We start from the raw sequence: 23,083 nt of genomic DNA, 5'->3' as shown, positions 1-23,083 counted from the left end.
CCACCATCTGCACACGGACATAACGGTAACCCATGACTCTTATCATCTCAGCGTAAATGATCTAGTAGAAAGTAAGCTCCTAAGAATGTTCGCAGATGATACGGTTGTCTATAAGAAAGTAGCAATGCGAGAAGACAGTATCGATTTGTATAATGACCTACAGAGGACTGTTGAAAGGTACAGCCTGTGGCTGTTAACCCTGAACGTAAGCAAGTGTAACATATTACGCATACATAGGCAAAGAATTCACTACTGTACGACTACACTATAGATAAACTATTGGAAGAAGTATCTACAGTAAAATATTTTTGGATGGGCCTGACTATCCAGTACAAATAGTAGTAATAGCAGATGCAAGATTGAGATTAATAAGAAGAATCTTAAGGAAATATATATCATCAGCGAAAGAAGTGGTTCTCAAGATGTTTGTTCGACTGATTAATTAGTATTTTTCATCAATCTGATATCATTACCAGGTAGGAGTGATAGAAGAGACAGGGACAACGAAGAGCGGCGCGTTTCGTCACTGGCTTGTTTAGGCGGCGCGAGGGCGTTTCACAGAGATGCTCAGCAATCTCCAGTAACAGAATTTAAATGAGAGACGTTCTGCATTACAGAGAGGTTTACTGGCAATTCGAGAAATTAGAGCTAATACAGAGCACTAGCGACAGTCATTCTTCCCTCCCGTCATTCACGAGTGGGATAGGGAAGGAGGATCAGTTACCATAAGTACCCCTCCCTCCCCCCCCCCTCCCAACACGCACACAAACACACACCAAACCCACTTTCGATCTTTGGTTTTAGTTAATGGGGGTAATATTCTTCTCTTTCTGTAATCAAAACGCATCTTATCGGGTCCTTGGAGGGATTTCTCCATCCCTAAAAGTCCACACGTACTCTACAACCTTAGCGGCCGTTTCCTGCGTGCATAGTTGCTCTACTAAATGATTCCTACAATTCTTCATGTAACTTCGGAGGTCGGGAAATCTGCGTCCATGATCGTTACAGAATAGTCTGGGCGACGGGTTTATGCCTTCCACTTGTCTGTAAAACAGTCTTGTGATCGTTTCTGGGTGCGATGCTGCAGAACGCCAGTTCTACTTTCACGCCGCGAGCGAGGTCAGCTGTCTTCACCAAAGCGGCCGGACGCCTGTGGGAACTGAGTACGGCCTCTGAACCCATGCAGCAGGCGTGGCATCATTCTTGGTGACATGAGCCACAATTTGCAGCCAGTGCGCACAGTCGCTGCCGGCAACTCTTTCTCCACATGTTGGACGTGACTGGTGGCCCCTGTCAAGCAAACAGGTTGGACACTGGCTTTCCTTCCCAGCCTGCCCTCTATTTCGCTAAGGGAACTTGTTCGCTATTTGGCGTCAAGTATGTGAGACCAGCAAGAACGTGCGAATCGGAAGGAGCTGCGGCATTAAACATCGCTGGCAGAGTGTCAAAGCATTTGTCTCATGTGCCCCAGCGCTACCACAGCTAAGGGCAGAGGCCTACAGACGGCGACAGAGGTCAGAACAGCTCCCTACTGTTTACGGACCTTGGTCAGTCCCCTATGTATTTGTACGCAATAGACGCAGTCCCTATACAGCTTTAATCAGTGTATATACCACAAATAATATAACACTAAACCAAGTAATGGTTATACGCGAAGACCGCTGATTCGCTACTTACAGTTTTTACTGTCCCCTAAAGTCAGTTCACACAATGCAGACTCACTAACATCTACACAAACGCTTAGGATAAGTTAGTATACATTAGTCAACGTAGTAAAATACACAGATTCAATTCAGTTCTTCGCAGAAGCACTTGAAAAGAAAAAATAAACCAAATACTGAGTATAAAAAGAAACTGCTACTGCTGGTGCAGTAGGCCGGCCGTGGTGGCCGAGCGGTTCTAGGCGCTTCATTCCGGAATCGCGCGACTGCAACGGTCGCAGGCTCGAATCCTGCCTCGGGCATGGATGTGCGTGATGTCCTTAGGTTAGTTAGGTTTAAGTAGTTCAAAGTTCTAGGGGACTGATGACCTAAGATGTTAAGTCCCACAGTGCTCAGAGACATTTGAACCATTTTTGCTGGTGCAGCGTGTCCGCTGCACTTCGCGGCTGTAGCTATAAATTTATCCAGATTGCTGGATGTTACCCGACAGCCAGACGTGTTCAACATTGAAAAAATTGATCCCCTGAAAATCATAGTTCGGTATACAAGACAAAAGTGGCAGGCGAGCACTACTTTCATACACCAATAAAAACTCAATAAATTGAGTGCTGGGGTTTCCAGATGCTGACGCAATAAGGTTAAGTAGGGTTACTCTGAGGACGACACCTATGAATCCAGACTTTGAAAAATTTTCTGCTCTGCCCACTCTAGACGAAGCTGCGAATGAACAAGATCAGATTTTATCAAAAGACAATCCCAAAAAAAATCTGCAGAGTATCGTTGACTGTAGAGTTGGGAAACGTAGTAGTTACCATAATGTTTTATTTGATAAATTCTCGAGCCATGTTCCAGGCAGTTTAGTAGATCGTCTATGTTGTTGCAGGCTTTCACGTGCCTTTACATCCAACGGCGAAGTCTTTGCTTATATATTTTTGTGCTCTTTGGGTAATAACGCGGTGACCTGGATGGCGGAAGTGGGTATCAGTTGTTCTGAGTGGATGGCCAGAGACTGACGCAGTGTAATCTTATCTTACGTACTGTGCCGTATGTCACTTCCTATCATACGCACTTCATGACACAGTGTATCAAGTAACGTATTCAACGCCGATGTCGCAGTTTTACACCACCAAAATCATCCCATCGCCACATCGCCAGAGGTGCTTCGTACGTCATCTTGAGAACCTGCTTCTGTTGCTTGTAATACCAGATAGCAAACCAGCTCTGGATATTTCAATTCAGTGTAGTCACTTTCTGTGCTGCATCTACACGCTGGTTTGATAAACAATAAATTTACCATCGTCATATAGCCTAACAGTGTCACATCTGCTTCCGAGAGTCATGGAGAATATAATATTGAAACACGTTTTGCCTTTGCAGAATATATGTTAGCTTTTTGCAAAATAAACCGCAGTAAACTATATAAATACGAGAGCATGGTCAAATGCCACAACAAATCACATCGAATATTTACAATATGTACATGAAACCGTAATCGCAGTTCGAAACGAGAACAAATTATGAGATTCGAACATATTTTTTACAGGAATCAGACTACGACGTAGACTATCTTCCCTTATCTTCAACATGCATTTGTTAGAAAACTGCTGCGGAAGCAAAGGGAACTTCACAGCAAACATAAACATAGCAAAAGCCTTGCAGACAAACAAAAATTACGCGAAGCGAAATGTATTGTGAGGAGGGCTATGCGAGAGGCGTTCAATGAATTCGAAAGTAAAGTTCTATGTACTGACTTGGCAGAAAATCCTAAGAAATTTTGGTCTTATGTCAAAGCGGTAGGTGGATCAAAACAAAATGTCCAGACACTCTGTGACCAAAATGGTACTGAAACAGAGGATGACAGACTAAAGACCTAAATACTAAATGTTTTTTCCAAAGCTGTTTCACAGAGGAAGACTGCACTGTAGTTCCTTCTCTAGATTGTCGCACAGATGACAAAATGGTAGATATCGAATTAGACGACAGAGGGATAGAGAAACAATTAAAATCGCTCAAAAGAGAAAAAGGCCGCTGGACCTGATGGGATACCAGTTCGATTTTACACAGAGTACGCGAAGGAACTTGCCCCCCTTCTTGCAGCGGTGTACCGTAGGTCTCTGGAAGAGCGTAGCGTTCCAAAGGATTGGTAAAGGGCACAGGTCATCCCCGTTTTCAAGAAGGGACGTCGAACAGATGTGCAGAATTATAGACCTATATCTCTAACGTCGATCAGTTGTAGAATTTTGGAACACGTATTATGTTCGAGTATAATGAGTTTTCTGGAGACTAGAAATCTACTCTGTAGGAATCAGCATGGGTTTCGAAAAAGACGGTCGTATGAAACCCAGCTCGCGCTATTCGTCCACGAGACTCAGAGGGCCATAGACACGGGTTCACAGGTAGATGCCGTGTTTCTTGACTTCCGCAAGGCGTTCGATACAGTTCCCCACAGTCGTTTAATGAAAAAAGTAAGAGCATATGGACTATCAGACCAATTGTGTGATTGGATTGAGGAGTTCCTAGATAACAGAACGCAGCATGTCATTCTCAATGGAGATAAGTCTTCCGAAGTAAGAGTGATTTCAGGTGTGCCGCAGGGTAGTGTCATAGGACCGTTGCTATTCACAATATACATAAATGACCTGGTGGATGACATCGGAAGTTCACTGAGGCTTTTTGCAGATGATGCTGTGGTGTATCGAGAGGTTGTAACAATGGAAAATTGTACTGAAATGCAGGAGGATCTGCAGCGAATTGACGCATGGTGCAGGGAATGGCAATTGAATCTCAATGTAGACAAGTGTAATGTGCTGCGAATACATAGAAAGTTAGATCCCTTATCATTTAGCTACAATACAGCAGGTCAGCAACTGGAAGCAGTTAATTCCATAAATTATCTGGGAATACGCATTAGGAGTGATTTAAAATGGAATGATCATATAAAGTTGATCGTTGGTAAGGCAGATGCCAGACTGAGATTCATTGGATGAATCCTAAGGAAATGCAATCCGAAAACAAAGGAAGTAGGTTACAGTACGCTTGTTCGTCCACTGCTTGAATACTGCTCAGCAGTGTGGGATCCGTACCAGATAGGGTTGATAGAAGAGATAGAGAAGATCCAACGGAGAGCAGCGCGCTTCGTTACCGGATCATTTAGTAATCGCGAAAACGTTACGGAGATGACAGATAAAATCCAGTGGAAGACTCTGCAGGAGAGACGCTCAGTAGCTCGGTATGGGCTTTTGTTAAAGTTTCGAGAACATACCTTCACCGAAGAGTCAAGCAGTATATTGCTCCCTCCTACGTATATCTCGCGAAGACACCATGAGGATAAAATCAGAGAGATTAGAGCCCACACAGGAGCATACCGACAATCCTTCTTTCCACGAACAATACGAGACTGGAATAGAAGGGAGAACCGATAGAGGTACTGAAAGTACCCTCCGCCACACACCGTCAGGTGGCTTGCGGAGTATGGATGTAGATGTAGATAAAAATGGGTTGTATCCCTATCAACAGAAAGAATCACCTAGGCGCACTGATTTTTGTAGACGATTTAATCTTAGTAGCAATTATAGAAAACCATGTGCAAAAAGTTATGCAGAACCTAAAAAATCTTTCAGCTTTGTTGTTGTTGTTGTTGTTGTTGTTGTGGTCTTCAGTCCTGAGACTGGTTTGATGCAGCTCTCCATGCTACTCTATCCTGTGCAAGCTTCTTCATCTCCCAGTACCTACTGCAACCTACATCCTTCTGAATCTGCTTAGTGTATTCATCTCTTGGTCTCCCTCTACGATTTTGACCCTCCACGCTGCCCTCCAATACTAAATTGGTGATCTCTTGATGCCTCAGAACATGTCCTACCAACCGATCCCTTCTTCTGGTCAAGTTGTGCCACAAACTTCTCTTCTCCCCAATCCTGTTCAATACTTCCTCATTAGTTATGTGATCTACTCATCTAATCTTCAGCATTCTTCAGTAGCACCACTTTTCGAAAGCTTCTATTCGCTTCATGTCCAAACTATTTATCGTCCATGTTTCACTTCCATACATGGCTACACTCCATACAAATACTTTCAGAAATGACTTCCTGACACTTAAATCTATACTCGATGTTAACAAATTTCTCTTCTTCAGAAACGCTTTCCTTGCCATTGCTAGTCTACATTTTATATCCTCTCTACTTCGACCATCATCAGTTATTTTTCTCCCCAAATAGCAAAACTCCTTTACTACTTTAAGTGTCTCATTTCCTAATCTAATTCCCTCAGCATCACCCGACTTAATTCGACTACATTCCATTATCCTCGTTTTGCTTTTGTTAATGTTCATCTTACATCCTCCTTTCAAGACGCTATCCATTCCGTTCAACTGCTCTTCCAAGTCCTTTGCTGTCTCTGACAGAATTACAATGTCATCGGCGAACCTCAAAGTTTTTATTTCTTCTCCATGGATTTTAATACCTACTCCGAATTTTTCTTTTATTTCCTTTACTGCTTGCTCAATATACAGATTGAATAACATCGGGGAGAGGCTACAACCCTTTCTTACCCCCTTCCCAACAACTGCTTCCCTTTCATGTCCCTCGACTCTTATAACTGCCATCTGGTTTCTGTACAAATTGTAAATAGCCTTTCGCTCCCTGTATTTTACCCTTGCCACCTTCAGAATCTAAAAGAGAGTATTCCAGTTAACATTGTCAAAAGCTTTATCTAAGTCTACAAATGCTAGAAACGTAGGTATGCCTTTCCTTAATCTTTCTTCTAAGATAAGTCGTAAGGTCAGTATTGCCTCACGTGGTCCAGTATTTCTACGGAATCCAAACTGATCTTCCCCGAGGTCGGCTTCTACTAGTTTTTCCATTCGTCTGTAAAGAATTCGTGTTAGTATTTTGCAGCTGTGGCTTATTAAACTAACTGTTCGGTAATTTTCACATTTGTCAACACCTGCTTTCTTTGGGATTGGAATTATTATATTCTTCTTGAAGTCTGAGGGTATTTCGCCTGTTTCATACATCTTGCTGACCAGATGGTAGAGTTTTGTCAGGACTGGCTCTCCCAAGGCCGTCAGTAGTTCCAATGGAATGTTGTCTACTCCGGGGGCCTTGTTTCGACTCAGGTCTTTCAGTGCTCCGTCAAACTTTTCACGCAGTATCGTATCTCCCATTTCATCTTCATCTACATCCTCTTCCATTTCCATAATATTGTCCTCAAGTACATCGCCCTTGTATAGACCCTCTATATACTCCTTCCACCTTTCTGCTTTCCCTTCTTCGCTTAGAACTGGGTTTCCATCTGAGCTCTTGATGTTCATACAAGTGGTTCTCTTATCCCCAAAGGTCTCTTTAATTTTCCTGTAGGCAGTATCTATCTTACCCCTAGTGAGAAAAGCCTCTACATCCTTACATTTGTCCTCTAGCCATCCCTGCTTAGCCATTTTGCACTTCCTGTCGATCTCATTTTTGAGACGTTTGTATTCCTTTTTGCCTGCTTCATTTACTGCATTTTTATATTTTCTCCTTTCATCAATTAAATTCAATATTTCTTCTGTTACCCAAGGATTTCTACTAGCCCTCGTCTTTTTACCTACTTGATCCTCTGCTGCCTTCACTATTTCATCCCTCAAAGCTACCCATTGTTCTTCTACTGTATTTCTTTCCCCCATTCCTGTCAATTGTTCCCTTATGCTCTCCCTGAAACTCTGTACAACCTCTGGTTCTTTCAGTTTAACCAGGTCCCATCTCCTTAAATTTCCACCTTTTTGCAGTTTCTTCAGTTTTAATCTACAGGTCATAACCAATAGATTGTGGTCAGAGTCCACATCCGCCCCTGGAAATGTCTTACAATTTATAACCTGGTTCTTAAATCTCTGTCCTACCATTATATAATCTATCTAATACCTTTTAGTATCTCCAGGGTTCTTCATGTATACAACCTTCTTTCATGATTCTTAAACCAAGTGTTACCTATGATTAAGTTATGCTCTGTGCAAAATTCTACCAGACGGCTTCCTCTTTCATTTCTCTCCCCCAATCCATATTCACCCACTACGTTTCCTTCTCTCCCTTTTCCTACTCTCGAATTCCAGTCACCCATGATTATTAAATTTTCGTCACCCTTCACTATCTGAATAATTTCTTTTATCTCATCATACATTTCTTCAATTTCTTCGTCATCTGCATTTGCATCTGCATCTGCATCAGCTTTGTTACTCTATGGAAATATCGACTAAGAAATGACGATACAATGACGGAAAGTGTTACACCATAAAGCACCGTCCACAGATTTTTTTGTCTTTCTCAGCCCATTCCCTACCTGCTCCCTCTATAAAAATTTTCGACACTGCCATTTAAAGTGCCACAGATGCCTAGTATACAGATTGTTAATAAAATGAATACAATAATTCAATACAATAACAAAAATTCATATGCGTCTGTTGTTCATACTTAAGCTTTTGGTTTTTTATGGGAGAGGGCCACCTGACGCCCTACCCCTTTCTTCCTAAGGCCTGCCCCCTCCCCCCTCCTCCCTCCGTCTCCCGGACCCCTATTGGGATCCACAACTGGTTTGAGGTTAAGTTCCACACTAGGCTGTCATGTCAGAATTGGAGTTCTGGTTGGCCAATGCACATAACCATCAGAAAACCCTACAAGGGAAATATTTTCAGATCCATCACCCAAAAGCATCCTAATCTATCTGCAGGCAAACAGCCTAGCATTCAAGTTCGCCTGCTTGGGAGCTGTTGCGCTAGCCATCAAGAAAACTTACAAGTGATCGTAATCTGCGTAATACACACTTCAGAAGAACACATTGACCATCTAGTAGTATTTTAATTATGCCGCACATGATGTTGATGAAATGTATTAAATAAAGAATAGTCGTCGACTTGATATCAACATAATTATGTAAAAATAAAAAAGTGCTTTATTTAGAATAAAAGGGAAAGGAAAGGATCAAGTTATTGGTGTATACTACCGACGAATGGCGGTCCAAGTCCGGCAGTGAAGTGTTGTTTATTCGAGTGAGATGGTTCAATGGTTAGCACACTTGGCTCGCATTCGGGAGGACGACAGTTTAAACCCGCGTCCGGCCATACTGATTTAGGTTTTCTGTGATTTACCTAAATCACTCCAGGCAAATGCCTTGATGGTTCCTTTGAAAGGTCACGGCCGATTTCCTTCCCCATCCTTGACACAGGCTGAATGGCTCCTATTCGGGAGGACGACAGTTTAAACCCGCGTCCGGCCATACTTATTTAGGTTTCCTGTGATTTACCTAAATCACTCCAGGCAAATGCCTTGATGGTTCCTTTGAAAGGTCACGGCCGATTTCCTTCCCCATCCTTGACACAGGCCGAACTTATACTCAGTCTCTAATGACCTCGATGTTGACGGGACTTTAAACTCAATATTCCTTCCTTCCCAGCGAAGTGTTCACATCACACGCCATGTCCTCAGGACAGACGAAGTGGCTCTTAGAAGTTTAAGTTGGAAAAGTTTTAACTTTTCTTATTCTTCTGTAACTGTGTTTAAAATAAATGGCTTTAAGCACTATGGGACTTAATATCTGAGGTCATCAGGCCCCTAGACTTAGAACCACTTAAATCTAACTAACCTAAGGACATCACACACATCCATGCCCGAGGCAGGATTCAAACCTGCGACCATAGCAGCAGCGCGGTTCCGGACTGAAACGCCGAGAACACTTGGCCACAGCGGCCGGCATAAAAGAAATAAAAGTAATTGTATCAGACATGTAAATCTCGTTCTAAACAGAATATCGTTTTGAAAAAAAAATTATTGAATTAGGAAATCATATGAAATGGACTGTAAAATACGGAAATGATCTTGCATTAGATACTATTCCCTCTGGTGAGTATTCTACATGGTGTTATGTGGCTTTCTTGGTGCACGCTGAATGAAGGACTATTAAGATAAAGCAGTAAGATACGTTGCTTGTAGTTGTTAGACGACAGCAGTAACAGAAAATCAGAATACAGCAGATGCTACTTAACTAAAGAGGCAATATATCTTTTCATTTACCAAGCACGAAAAGATGAAAACAAGTACAGGAAGTGCCATGTTCGTGGCTTTGAGCAAAAACTGACATAGCGTGCTAATTGAACAGGTTGGAGTTTATATACGATGTCATGTTTCGGTGCTTAATTTTTTTTTTCCCTAACAGGAGCAGCAGAACTTTGTCAGGGTGACATGGCATCTCACAACTTCGACCGACCGCGGAGCTATGTTTCTGGACGTATTATAACGGGTCTCGAAGCACAGAAATTTAATATTACGTAGCGTGGAAAATTCGCAAGTAATAACTTGCCACGAAGGGGACGTCACTGCCTTGCCGATAGTTCAGGTAAACCTAACAAGGGTGACGCTCCCTCGGTTATTGATTTGCGTCGGAAGCTGCTTACCAAAGTTTTCTTTCTGACAAGAAATACACGGGTCCATCTGGATGCTACCACTTGCTGCTGCGATGAAAAGTTGTTAACTTACAAGTTTTAACAAGAACCGATCATAATGACGAACTCTCTGACGAGACATTTTCATTTCCAGTCATGCACGAAGGAGGCTATTGATACAAATGATTTCGCCGGCATCGACATTTTTCTAATTCCATTAGCAAATTCTTCGCGGTTTAGTTTTCGGCATACTGTATCTACTACTCCATATAACTTATTCGAGTTTACGAAGTTCACACGCAGTCAACAGAAAAAAAAATGTTGACGTGTTATTTAGCTGGCATAATTCCACCTTACAGTGTCCTTTTGTTAACCGCACTTTGGGGCAAGTTGCTGTCCAGCTTAGGGAGAAATTTTAAGTTGATTACATTTATTAATTAGAAACAGACCACCTGACTGTGACAAATAACAATTTTTTTCTGGTGGTACTTCATTTTATGTTGCCGCACCGTCAGCAAATGATTGAGAGAAGACTGTTGTCTTCCAGGTTATCAGTACCTAGTATCTACAGTAAGGATCTTAACACAGTTCGCTGGGCCACGTTTGAAGTTATTTCTACTTCTGTCAATGAACACCTCTGAGAAAACATGCTGCGTCCTGTCTACCAAGGAATCCTCAACCCCATCACAAATACGTTTGGTAGCCAGTATGATGTTATAATGGGGCAATCAAAACGTTTTCGTTTGATGACTTTGTTGTTGCGTGTATGCCACCCAGCGCGACTCCGATGAGGGTATATAAGCATCGACATGTGAGCATAGTATGGTTTTCGAAGGGAAACGTTTTCATCGCTCCAATGCTTTTGTTATTAAGCGTTAGTCTGGTACCGTGTCAAATGCTACTGTGGGTAGACGTTAAAAGTTTCCTTTTCACTGATAAACGTATTTCATCTAGTACCCATATGTCTATCGCCATGTATTTTCTTTTGGATGTATCGAACAGTTGTCGCTGTCCCTTGAGAAGTTTCTTTATTGCGTCGCTATACGCAGAGAGTCCTATCACGAACTGCCAAGTGTTCTTCTTTCAAGAAAATCGTTTAAAAGTTGACGCAGGTTTTTAAAAGGGTAGGAACCGCAACATTTTACGGCCACTTACAAGTTGTCATTCGTCTTCCGAAATGTTAAAAATGCTCCATATCCCCAGCTTTAGCTCCCCTCCCCAACCCAAAAACGACCGTAGGGACGGCTTTGTACATCCGTCCACTGACTGGTCAACTATTGTTCTAAACTTGAGCCGTAGTTTCTCTACAATCTCTTGTCAAGAGCTGAACGTTTGAAGTTCCCCCTCGACGCATGACGCTTCTGATTCTTAACCTGGTTTACTAAACAGGTTCAGCTTTCTAGGTGTTTTAGCTGGTGGTTATCACTCCTACAACAGCCACGTGGACACTGGTCCCGTGTGAGTAAAATACGATGCATGCAAGTCCAAAGTAACAGCCACTGCAGCCATCAAGAAATATTGGAAATGTTTTGGGAATTGCAAATATGAACTACCATCGTCTGTGTGGTGGCGTGGTGGCACGACGACGCACCGGGACTCGAGCCGGAATTTCCCGCATCCTGCAAGCGGTCACCTCAACCGCTTTTTTTGTTGATCTCATTATGTTCGTTAATGGACGTTGTATTTGATCGGGGCGGTCGTCCCATGACGCTTGTTCAAGTTCATCGTTGACCCCACTAACTCAGTTTTTTCTTTTTCTTTTTTCTTTCGCTGAGCTACCTTGCCGGCACCGATTCGGCTATCCATTCATGATTCACAACCAGATCCAAACTTCATACGTCGTCGTCTCTGTCACACTCCGTAATATTTCCGTCCAGGAAGGATATACGGGGTGACAATTATTGAATTATATGACATAATATCGGCATAACTTCTGAACGGTTTGCGTTAAGAAGTTCAAGCTGGACGGTTGGCGCGGAGGATACTGGCAATTGTTGATGTGAATGTAGTTTGGTTCAGCGACGACGCACACTTTTATTTGGATGGGTTCGTCAATAAGAAAGATTGGCGCATTTGGGGACTGCGTGGGTGACTGCGTGGTGCGCAATGTCCAATCACGGAATAATTGGTGCGATATTCCTTGACGGCACGGTAACTACAGGGCGGTACGTAAAGGTTTTGGAAGATGATTTCATCCCCATTTCCCAAAGTGATCCTGATTTGACAAGATGTGGTTCATGCAAGACGAAGCTCGATCCCACCGAAGCAGGAGTGTTTGATGTCTTGCAGGAGCACTTTGGGGAACGCATCCTGAATCCGGGATACCCAGAGGTCACTGGCATGAGCCTCGATTGGGCGCCATATTCTCCGGATGTGAACACGTGCGACTCCTTTTTGTGGGGCTATACTAAAGACAAGGTGCACAGCAAAAACAGCAAAACCACAGCTGAGCTGAAAACAGCCATACAGCACCAATGCTCCGGTACTTCAGCGGGTCATGCAGAATTCTGCTATTCGTCTGCGCCACATCATCGCCAATGATGACAGGCATATCGAACATGTCATAACCTAAAACCGAATATATGAGGTGACATTTACATGTTGAGTGAAGTGTGTGCAAGCCGTAGTTTGTAACTAATTAAAGTTTTTTTTATACAGCTCACTAATTGTCACCCTGCATTTTATTGAGAGTCGGGGCCTGGTCATTGGCGAATGAAGCCGAAATAGCAGTGCCTGTGTTACTGCGAAGAACGCTGTAAAGTTCTTTCGGACGTGCATGCCTGCGCGAGTGCAGCCTGTGACACATGGACGACGACATGTGTGTGTGTGTGTGTGTGTGTGTGTGTGTGCGTGCGTGGCCGTGGATGAGTGAGTGTGTGTGTATGAGAGAGAGAGAGAGAGAGAGAGAGAGAGAGAGAGAGAGAGAGAGAGGGAGAGAGAGAGAGAGAGAGAGAGACAGAGAGAGAAAGTTTTAATTAATTATTTAGCGTGGTTATGTTTTACATTTATCTTTTTCCTTGTTTTAGTGGCTCTCTCTCAGCTCTCAAACTACTTTTGACAGGTGAGTGACGAACCAGAAATAAGTGTAAGGAAAAGCTATAGCTACATGAAGATACACACACACACACACAAAAGACGAAAGATAAACACACAATGACAGTTGGCAATACTACTCATTGTAAACGCAGACACGTTCAACACACAGTGTAAAGTTGAAGTGTTGTAACAAATGTGCTCGAAAAAACGCCGAAAATTGGTCATCTGGAATACGGAGACCGAGTAAACACACCTCCACGATTACACTCATGAGCTAACAACATTTGAAATCGTAACACCAAGCGATAATTTAACCTTACGGGACATGTGCTACAATAATTGTTCCTAACCTGAGATAAAAAGAGAATGACAAGAGAAAACATAGCAAATTAACTAACTTGCAACTACAACAAGATGCATTTATCATATGTATAGAAACAAACATGTATTACACAACTGAAGATGATTCGTAAATAAAAGAAGCGAAATGCGTGTGGCAAAAAACAAACTGCCTTTCATTTAATTGCAATGAGGGAACATGCTTTCATGGAAGATGTTTAGGCGCACTACGAATGTAGTGGTGTGGACATGTTGGGAATGTGGATCTCACGGGGAGTGTGCAAGGGATAAGTCCCTGCAGACGCGCTATCCTCTGTGCCCTCGGTGGCTCAGATGGATAGAGCGTCTGCCATGTAAGCAGGAGATCCCGGGTTCGAGTCCCGGTCGGGGCACACATTTTCAACATGTCCCCAGTGAAGTATATCAACGCCTCTTTGCAGCTAGGGTGTCTATTAAATTATCATTTAATTTCTAGCAAAGCTGCATGGTCATCCACGGTATGTGTTCTTTCGGGAACAGATACTACCGTCATATATAGGAAGATGTTTATTTAGTTTGTCTACCTGAAATGATTGGCTTGAAACAGAAACGCGCTCCCAATATATTAACTTCCGAGGACGGGGGGTAGGGGTATAAATCTAGGTATCATTTCCGAAGCAGCCAGCAGGAAATGCAATGAAAGTGCAATCATTCCGGAGGGAACGAGATTGCTAGCGGAGAGGCTGAGGCGGTGCCCGTGCATTCCAGAGTGCCCTGAGGCGACACGTGCGGACGCGAAGAGCGCCGAGGTGAAGGCCAGACACGTGGCCTCCTCTCCCCTCCCCCCCCCCGCCCCTCACGCCCTCGCACGGGATCGCTCTGAGGGGCTTACGAGGACGGCGCCAGTCCCGGGGGTGGTCCGATGGGGCGCCGGAACAGCGCCTGCAAACACCGGACCGGGCGGCTTTGTACTACCGATAACGGACAGTGAATACGCGCGGCCGCCTGCACGCTGCCTGCCGCCTTTGCTCGGTGCATTCGGGGAATGCTGATCCGCTCTGTGCGCACTTGACGGGCTCTCGTCTCTACCGCGGCCCAAACAGCAGCGCGCATTTGTTCTCCAGTACTTAGGGCGCGCGCGAGCGGGTGGTTGAAGTGCAGTTCCTCACTTCCTCCCGTAATCCCTGAAAGTTTTTAGCACAGTTCCGCACTGCCGCCTAGTGAACAAAATACGGGCATACCAGTTGTGTGACGATACTGAAGAGTTAAGAAGAAATCGTTCTCAACAGAGAGAAATCTTCAGACGTACAAGCAACTTCGGGCATACTGCAAGAGAGTGGTATACCGTCATTCTTTCCATAATATACAGGGTGTCTCTCATCAGAGTCGTTCGTTAGGCGCATTTTCTTTGGTGTTTCGGAAGAAATTTCCAATTTGGTTTTTGCAACGTGTAGCTGGTCTGAGCCCAAAGAAATGCTCCTCATCGCGTCTTACATGCGACCCCTGCATCGATGGAAAGCGCCGGTTTGTTTCCCGTTACAAACAAAATGATTTTTGAAGTGGAATTTTACGTGCCCCTTCGACAGAGCGGTCCCAAATTAGTCTGCACGAGGTCCCGTGTTCGATTCCCGGCGGGATCGGGGATTATCACCTGCCTCGAGATGACTGGTTTTTTCTATTGTCCTCGTCATTTCATCATCATTCATGAAAGTGGCGAATTTGGGCTGAGCAAGATTGGGAATTTGTATGGGCGCTGATAACCGCGTAGTTGAGCGCCCCACAAACCAAACAGCATCATCATCATTAAATTGGTCTATCTCGATATTCGTTTTATTCATATGTATTAACAGGGACAGTAAAACACGAGGATAACGAGTGGCCGGCCGGGGTGGCCCAGCGGTTATAGGCGCTACAGTCTGAAACCGCGCGACCGCTACGGTCGCAGGTTCGAATCCTGCCTCGGGCATGGATGTGTGTGATGTCCTTAGGTTAGTTAGGTTTAAGTAGTTCTAAGTTCTAGGGGACTGATGACCTCAGAAGTTAAGTCCCATAGTTCTCAGAGCCATTTGAACCATTTTTTAGGATAACGAGTACTGCAGCGGCGACGGTATCGCCTTGGCCCTCTCTGACTGCTCCCCCATGCAGCAGCGCGCTGCTCTATCGCTGCTGGAGTACTCACTATTCTGCGTGTTTTACTGTTCCTGTTAAAACACATCGGTAAAACGAATATCGCACTAGACTAACCTGGCAGCGCCCTCTCGAATGAATTTTGATTGAAATGGGAAATAAACGAAATTATTCAGCCGATGTTGGGCGTCGTATGAAAGAATGATGAGAAGAATTTGATTGGGCTGCTACACGCTGCGAAAACGAAACTGCAGATATCTGCTGAAACACCAGAGCAAATGGGCCTGACGACTAGGACTGTTGAAATTTTTAAAAATATCGGGATCAGGTATATCGATAATTAAAAGGCCGATGCCGGCCATCAATACATAGAGAAACGTTATCGATATATCGACGGAAGAATATCGACGGACAGGCCAAAAAAATATCAGCTGCACATTGTAATAAACTGCTAGTTTTAGAGCTGTATATTTGGGTATTGATTTATTATTAGATATTCTGTACATCAACTAGCTAGCAGCCTGGTTCAAATGGCTCTGAGCACTATGGGACTTAACATCTATGGTCATCAGTCCCATAGAACTTATAACTACTTAAACCTAACTACCCTAAGGACGTCACACAACACCCAGTCATCACGAGGCAGAGAAAATCCCTGACCCCGCCTGCTTATCCCTCTTAGAGCAACGAAGACGATGCACTATCACGACTGGTAATATCCACTTTGCTGACAATGGTAACTGCAAGTTAGAGGCACGATAAAATGTGCCCGATGTTTCCGTTGTTCGGTTTCATCACATATCGGATTTATCTGGAACACTTCATGTCGACTTCTGCGTGATGGACTTAAACGGAGAAATTCCACTTGAGCTGGCCGTTGTCGCCGAGCGGTTCTAGGCGCTTTAGTCCGGAACCGCGCTGCTGCTACGTCGCGAGGACAAGAACTTTGTAATTTCTACATTTCCAACAGATTACATTTACAAAAGGTGTTTGAAATTTGCACTGTCGGCCGAATGCAAGTATTGCATCGCTCAATCATCCCTTCGCGCCCAAGCCCAAGCGCTGCGCGTGCGGTGAGGTGCATCGTCTGGTAACGCCACATGTTCAACATTTCTCATCTATTTTTGGGACATTTCCCGACATTTACCACCAGTATGTCTTACATTAAATTACTTGTGTCAGAGTCATCTACGTCGCTTCCAGGTTTTTGAACGTTAATAAGAATTATGAAAAAGCCTTAAAGGCCCAACGGCACCTACCGGCCGCCATGTCATCCCCCGCCCGTAAGCGTCACCGTGGCGGTTAGGGGGGGGGGGTTGTGGTCAGCACACCGCTCCCCCGGCCATTGTCAGTTTTCGCGACCGGAGCCGCTACTCCTCAGTCAAGTAGCTCCTCAGTTAGCCTCACAAGGGCTGAATGCATCCTGCTTGCCAACAGTACTCGGCAACACCGGATGGTGGCCCATCCAAGTGCAAGCGAAGCCCGGCAGTGGTTAACTTCGGTAATCTGCCAGGAACCGGTGTTACTACTGCGGCAAGGCCGCCGGCTATGAAGAAGAATCACCCAGTACAAATATTCACAATCACTGAGTTTTCTCCTCGTATCTGTTCCCATTTACAGGATCTACTTCAATAAGAAATGCACTTTCCTTACTTCGTCTTCTCCATTCCGTAATACTTGCAGCAATCAGTCAAGTCACAGAGTTACTGGTGTACGCAGTTCGGAGCAGTGACGTCTTCAGATCAGTCTTATAACATAAATTTCGTCACTGTTTATTAGTATTTAAAAATTCTTGCCACGGGTTCTTAATTTTCAGATAGAACAGGTGACAAATAAATTTGTCTTGTACAAGTAACATCTACAAGATGACTCGATACTCATCTGTTCATTAATGGATCAGTACTCGTGGCTAACATTTATTAATGGTTTCTTAGAAACCTTTTCAGTGAAACTCCCGTTGCGCTTACGAAATCGCTACCACTGCCATTAAAATTTCGGAGTCAGGTGGTGTTATGAGGAAATCATTCCCGAAAATTGGCTAAAGATCAGAGTAAAGTCTGTTTCAGACTTTTAATTGAATACTTAATACAATTTTTCTAGTCGACTACGATTTCACAGCGGCGTTTTTCGTTGCGACAGAATCTTCTCACGAAATTCCAATCACCAACTATCTCTTTCAAATGCGAAAAATTTTGTTGACACCGACCTACATACGGAGGAACGATCACCAAGATAAAATAAGGGAAATCAGAGCTCGTTCGGAAAGATATAGGTGTTTATTCTTTCCGCGCGCTATACGAGATTGGAATAATGGAGAATTGTGAAGGTGGTTTGATGAACTCTCTGCCAGGCACTTAAATGTGATTTGCAGAGTATCCATGTAGATGAAGATGTAGATTCATGTAATTAATACTGTCTCAGCAGCTTGCATCCGTATTTTGGTTCTGCATCAAAATATTCGTAATAGTACAACGGCATGATGCGAATTTCAACTTTCTTTTAGTAAATCCCGTGAAAAACATGAGCTCCTAATGTGGACGCAGTTCTTTTACTGCGCAAGCTACACCTCCCTCCTAAATGCCGATCTTTGCGGTGTGCCACTGGTCTCCGTTTTCCCAGAAAACGACTTCGCGTTTCGTGCGCGTCGAAACGGCGGCAATGGCCTAAGTGTATGAACGGGCACTTGCAGCGCGTTTCCGGCCAACTCTTTGGCACTGGTAGACAAAGCGGGTGCTGCGAGCAGGCAGAATGCAGGGCCCTTCGCAGGCGCCGTGACTGCGGCCGGTGCAAGAAACCTCGCGCGCGGCCGGTGGGTTTCTTGCGCCGTGCGCAGTGGTCGCTCCTTTGTCAGTCGCCGGCTCCGCCCGGAACGTTCTCCAGTCCCGCGATCCAGCGCGCTGACGTGGTGCTAGTTCTGTGCTTCCAGAAAAAGCACAGATCCTTAGAGATCCGCCTCATCCCTGAAATTCGAAAGAGAACGCCAGTAACTACCTGCCTCACCTATTCCTAACCGACCGGAGCCACGAAACCACTTGTGTAACACGATCCACGACCAAGCGTGGATCCATGTAGTAGACTGCCGATAACACTTTAGAACTCACGAGGCATTCATTCCGCTCACCTCATACGATTTTTTACAACCACACTCCAAAGTGCTGGTCTTGGTTCAGCTGTGTCTCTTCCTTCGCGTTTTTGCTTCACAATCACGTCAACAGAAATCGATATCGGCGGCTTTACAAGGTTTCAAATGTCCCTTACGCATCTGTTACGCAGTTTAATCCATTGTCTAGTTCACGTTCTAAGTCGCTGAGGTCTTCCAACTGATCCATTCTACTCTCTACTGACAACGAAATACTCCCTGCCTCTTTTAGGCTGGGGGATCCTCCTCTTGTGACACTTAGTGGGCAACTCCGCATTACAGAGGTGTGCCCGGATATCTTTAATCAAGTTTACGGACGGCCGCTGTGGCCGAGCGGTTCTAGGCGCTTCCGTCCGGCACCGCGCTGCTGCTACGGTCGCAGGATCGAATCCTGCCTCGGGCATGGATGTGTGTGATGTCCTTAGGTTTAGGTAGTTGTAAGACTAGGGGACTGATGACCTCAGATGTTAAAGTCCCGTAGTGCTTACAAGGGAACCTCCCCATCGCACCCCCCTCAGATTTTGTTATAAGTTGGCATAGTGGATAGTCCTTGAAAAACTGAACACAGATAAATCGAGAAAACAGGAAGAAGTTGTGTGGAACTACAAAAAAAAAAGCAAACTATACGAACTGAGTAGGCCATGCGCAAGATAGGAAACATTAAAGATAACGTAAGCTCAGGAGCGCCGTGGTCCCGTGGTTAGCGTGAGCAGCTCGGAAACGAGAGGTCCTTCGTTCAAGTTTTCCCTCGAATGAAAAGTTTACTATCTTTATTTTCGCAAAGTTATGATCCGTCCGTTCGTTCATTTACGTCTCTGTTCACTGTAATAAGTTTAGTGTATGTGTTTTGCGACCTCACCGCAAAACCGTGCGATTAGTAGGCGAAAGGACGTGCCTCTCCAATGGGCACCGAAAACATTTGCTCGCAAGGTCATAGGTCAACCGATTCCTCCACAGGAAAACAAGTCTGATATATTCTATACGGCACTGGTGACGGCATGTGCGTCACGTGACAGGAATATGTTGTCGACCCATCTAACTTGTACACTTGGGTAAAAAGATTCTTCTACCTTGCCCGATTTAGGTTTCCTTGTGAATGTGATAATCACTCCCAAAAAAGTGATGAAAATATAAGAGTTTGTCACATAAACTGCAACAAATTAATGCAACAGTTTCACAGTCGCACAGTTTTCCCCGTGCTCTGTCAATACATACGCTTTTAACGTTTTCAAATTTTTCCGTGTGTAGACCGTCAAATCCTGCATGTGTCCAAGCAAATCTGAACATGTGCTGGAATTTTGGAGGGCGAAGTTGATCATGTTTGAGTGCATGAACTTTGATAATTGTCTGAAAATAAAAAATTAAAACTTTTCGCTTGAGGTAGGATGGACCTTTCGTTCCGTAGCCGCTCACGCTAACCACGGGACCACGACGCTCCTTGCTTCCCAGCCTCCTTAATGTTGCTTATGTTGCGCACGGACTACTCATTTTGTATATTTTTCTTATTTTTTTCATAGTTCCACACAACTTCTTCCTGTTTTCTCGATTGATCTGAGTTCAGTTTTTCAAGGCCTCCAAAGACATACGCTTTTAACGTTTTCAAATTTTTCCGTGTGTAGACCGTCAAATCCTGCATGTGTCCAAGCAAATCTGAACATGTGCTGGAATTTTGGAGGGCGAAGTTGATCATGTTTGAGTGCATGAACATTGATAATTGTCTGAAAATAAAAAATTAAAACTTTTCGCTTGAGGTAGGATGGATCTTTCGTTCCGTAGCCGCTCACGCTAACTACGGGACCACGACGCTCCTTGCTTCCCAGCCTCCTTAATGTTGCTTATGTTGCGCACGGACTACTCATTTTGTATATTTTGCTTATTTTTTTCATAGTTCCACACAACTTCTTCCTGTTTTCTCGATTGATCTGAGTTCAGTTTTTCAAGGCCTATCCACTGTGCCAACTTATGACTAAATCTGACGGGGTTGCAATGGGGAGGTTCCCTTGTTAGAGCCATTTGAACCATTTGAATTAAGTTTACGATCTTACGATACAAGAGAGCCATATTATGGACAAGCAAAGTAAACAAAACCTGTTTCATGACTTCCTAATAATCGGTCTCGTCACAGTACGTGTAAACTCGTCCTCATGTTAGTTGTAAATAAGCTGGAAAACAGTAATGTTAGACAGGTTTACTTTCATATTTCCTTAAGTTGGCATCTCCGACCCGAGGTTTCCTACCTCAAATTGTTCTGTGGAGCATCCTCTATGACCTGTTAAATTTTTGCACGATCTTGCGGAAACACCCTGTATACATAAGGAGCGACCAAAACTTTCCGTTCGAAGGCCGCACTAATGCTTTGCTTGCATATCGGTGTTTATATACCCGCATCGGAATCGCGCTGGGTTCCATATGCCCTACACCAAGTCACTTGTCCAGTATCGGCAGATAAATACGATATTGCAGAGGCTGTGTTATACTGATTACGATGCAAATTTCCTTTGGGCATGCATCGATGCTCGTGAGTTGTGCACGGATAGCCAAATGATAAGGTGATCGATCGCGATTAGCGGGAAATCCGGTTTCGAGTCCCGGTCAGGCACAAATTTTCGTTGTCGTCATTCCATTCGACAGCTGATGGTAGTGCTTATTGGCAACTGCGAATTCATTTGATGTGTTCTGTAACGGCTGTAATCGCCACAGTGCGTCGTAATCAGATTAACACAAGCGCTGCAATATCATATTTATTTAGAGTCGAGGGCTTGCTGTTGGCGAATAAATGCGAAATAGCATTGTCTGCGTTATTAAGAAGTACTATACAATGTCAATAACGCACTTCCTAATAACACAGATACTGCTATTTCGTATTTATTCGCAAAACCAGACCCTCGACTATCAATAAACATGTCGTTCCTGGACAAGAATATACGTAATGTACGAGTGCAGCTTGTGACACATAGAAGACGACATATGGAAGTTTGGGTCGGGCGGTGATCCGTCCGTGGGTAACTGAAGCAGTTAAGGCGACCGTTTGCGCAAAGCGAGAAGTCCGGATTCGAGTCTCGGTCCGACATAAATTTTCATCGTCGTCACTCCAATGTACAACCGATAATGGTTCGTATTCGCAACTGCGAATACATTTGGTGTTTGTCGTCCTGGTCCCGATAGACCTGTATTCACCCTTCTACGAGGCTCCACAACGCGAACCTCAGAGCAACTCTCGAAATTTGTTGAAGGTGAGAGTCCATTCAGCTAGTCGGGACGGGATCTGTAGAATGATTGGCTGGTTTCTCACTTGTGGGCATTGTCACTAGATGAGCTTTCTCTGTAGATAATAATCTTCTAATCAATGTCGCCGTTTGCGGCGTGAGGAGTAACTTCTGTATCACTGTCTTGCACAAGTATGCAGAAGGAAGGAACGAAAGAAGATAATGGTTTAATTTGCGCCAGCGACGATGTCATTAGAGAGGGGCACAAGCTCGAATTAAGAAAGGTTGGGAAATGAATCTACAGCGTGCTTGTCGGCCGGAGTGGCCGAGTGGTTCTAGGCGCTACAGTCTGGAACCGCACGACCGTTACGGTCGCAGGTTCGAATCCTACCTCGGGAATGGTTGTGTGTGATGTCTTTAGATTAGTTAGGTTTAAGTCATTTTAAGTTCTAGGGGGCTGATGACCTCAGAAGTTAGGTAACATAGTGCTCAGAGCCATTTGAACCATACAGCGCGCTTTTGCCAGGAACAATCCTTGTATTTGCCTCTGGCGATTTTGAAAACCACGTGAAATCTAACTCCCGGCCGTAGGAGGATATGAATCGTCGTTCTCCATGTTGAGAGTCCATTGTCCTAAACAGCACCTAGATTGCTAATAATATTGCGCTGTATTATGAACCGTCTATAGATAAGTTCGGAAGTTGTTCAGTATATTGGCGGATATACTGTAATTAGATGATACTGAGCAAACTGCTTACAAATTGTCCCTGTCTAACATCATATATCTTTGTCAGCTCACATTCGTCTGCTAAACTGTTCATTTTTCGCGATTTGTTATGTTGTGAAGTGGAAATGGGTATGAAATCAGCTGAACAGACGTTCATTTGAGAATTATTGGAAGTATTTAGGAGTTTTCCAGGATTATGGTGAGTTAAATGAAATGAATATAGTAATCGCAAAAAAAGAACAATACGATCAGCTGTCGAAATATAGGAAATGTACCCGACAGCACATAAACTTTAATCAGGAAAGACATGAAATCCATTGTGGACAAATTACATGAAAGAACTCAAAAGACATTGGTGTGGATCGAAAGGCGCGGCAGGTGCTCACGAGATACTGCAGTCAACACTTCGGTACTTTAATGCTTTGAACTTACTGCAAGGGCAAGAAATTTTATACCATAATTTAA

The 23,083-nt window shown here is 44.1% G+C and overlaps 1 protein-coding gene and 1 non-coding gene across 2 annotated transcripts in view; both read left to right on the top strand.

Annotated features, from left to right (window-relative positions):
• The window catches only part of LOC126199713 (uncharacterized), a 626,550-nt gene that overhangs the window by 175,061 nt on the left and 428,406 nt on the right, over positions 1 to 23,083 (top strand). The window lies entirely within an intron of this gene.
• Positions 13,758 to 13,832, top strand: Trnat-ugu (transfer RNA threonine (anticodon UGU)). Its single transcript has one exon. It is a non-coding gene; the product is annotated as a tRNA-Thr (tRNA).

Source organism: Schistocerca nitens, chromosome 8, assembly GCF_023898315.1.
Source record: "Schistocerca nitens isolate TAMUIC-IGC-003100 chromosome 8, iqSchNite1.1, whole genome shotgun sequence".
Taxonomy (NCBI): Eukaryota; Metazoa; Arthropoda; class Insecta; order Orthoptera; family Acrididae; genus Schistocerca; species Schistocerca nitens.
The sequence above is the reverse complement of the archived record's forward strand: the minus strand, read 5'-3'. Positions and strand labels throughout refer to the sequence as shown.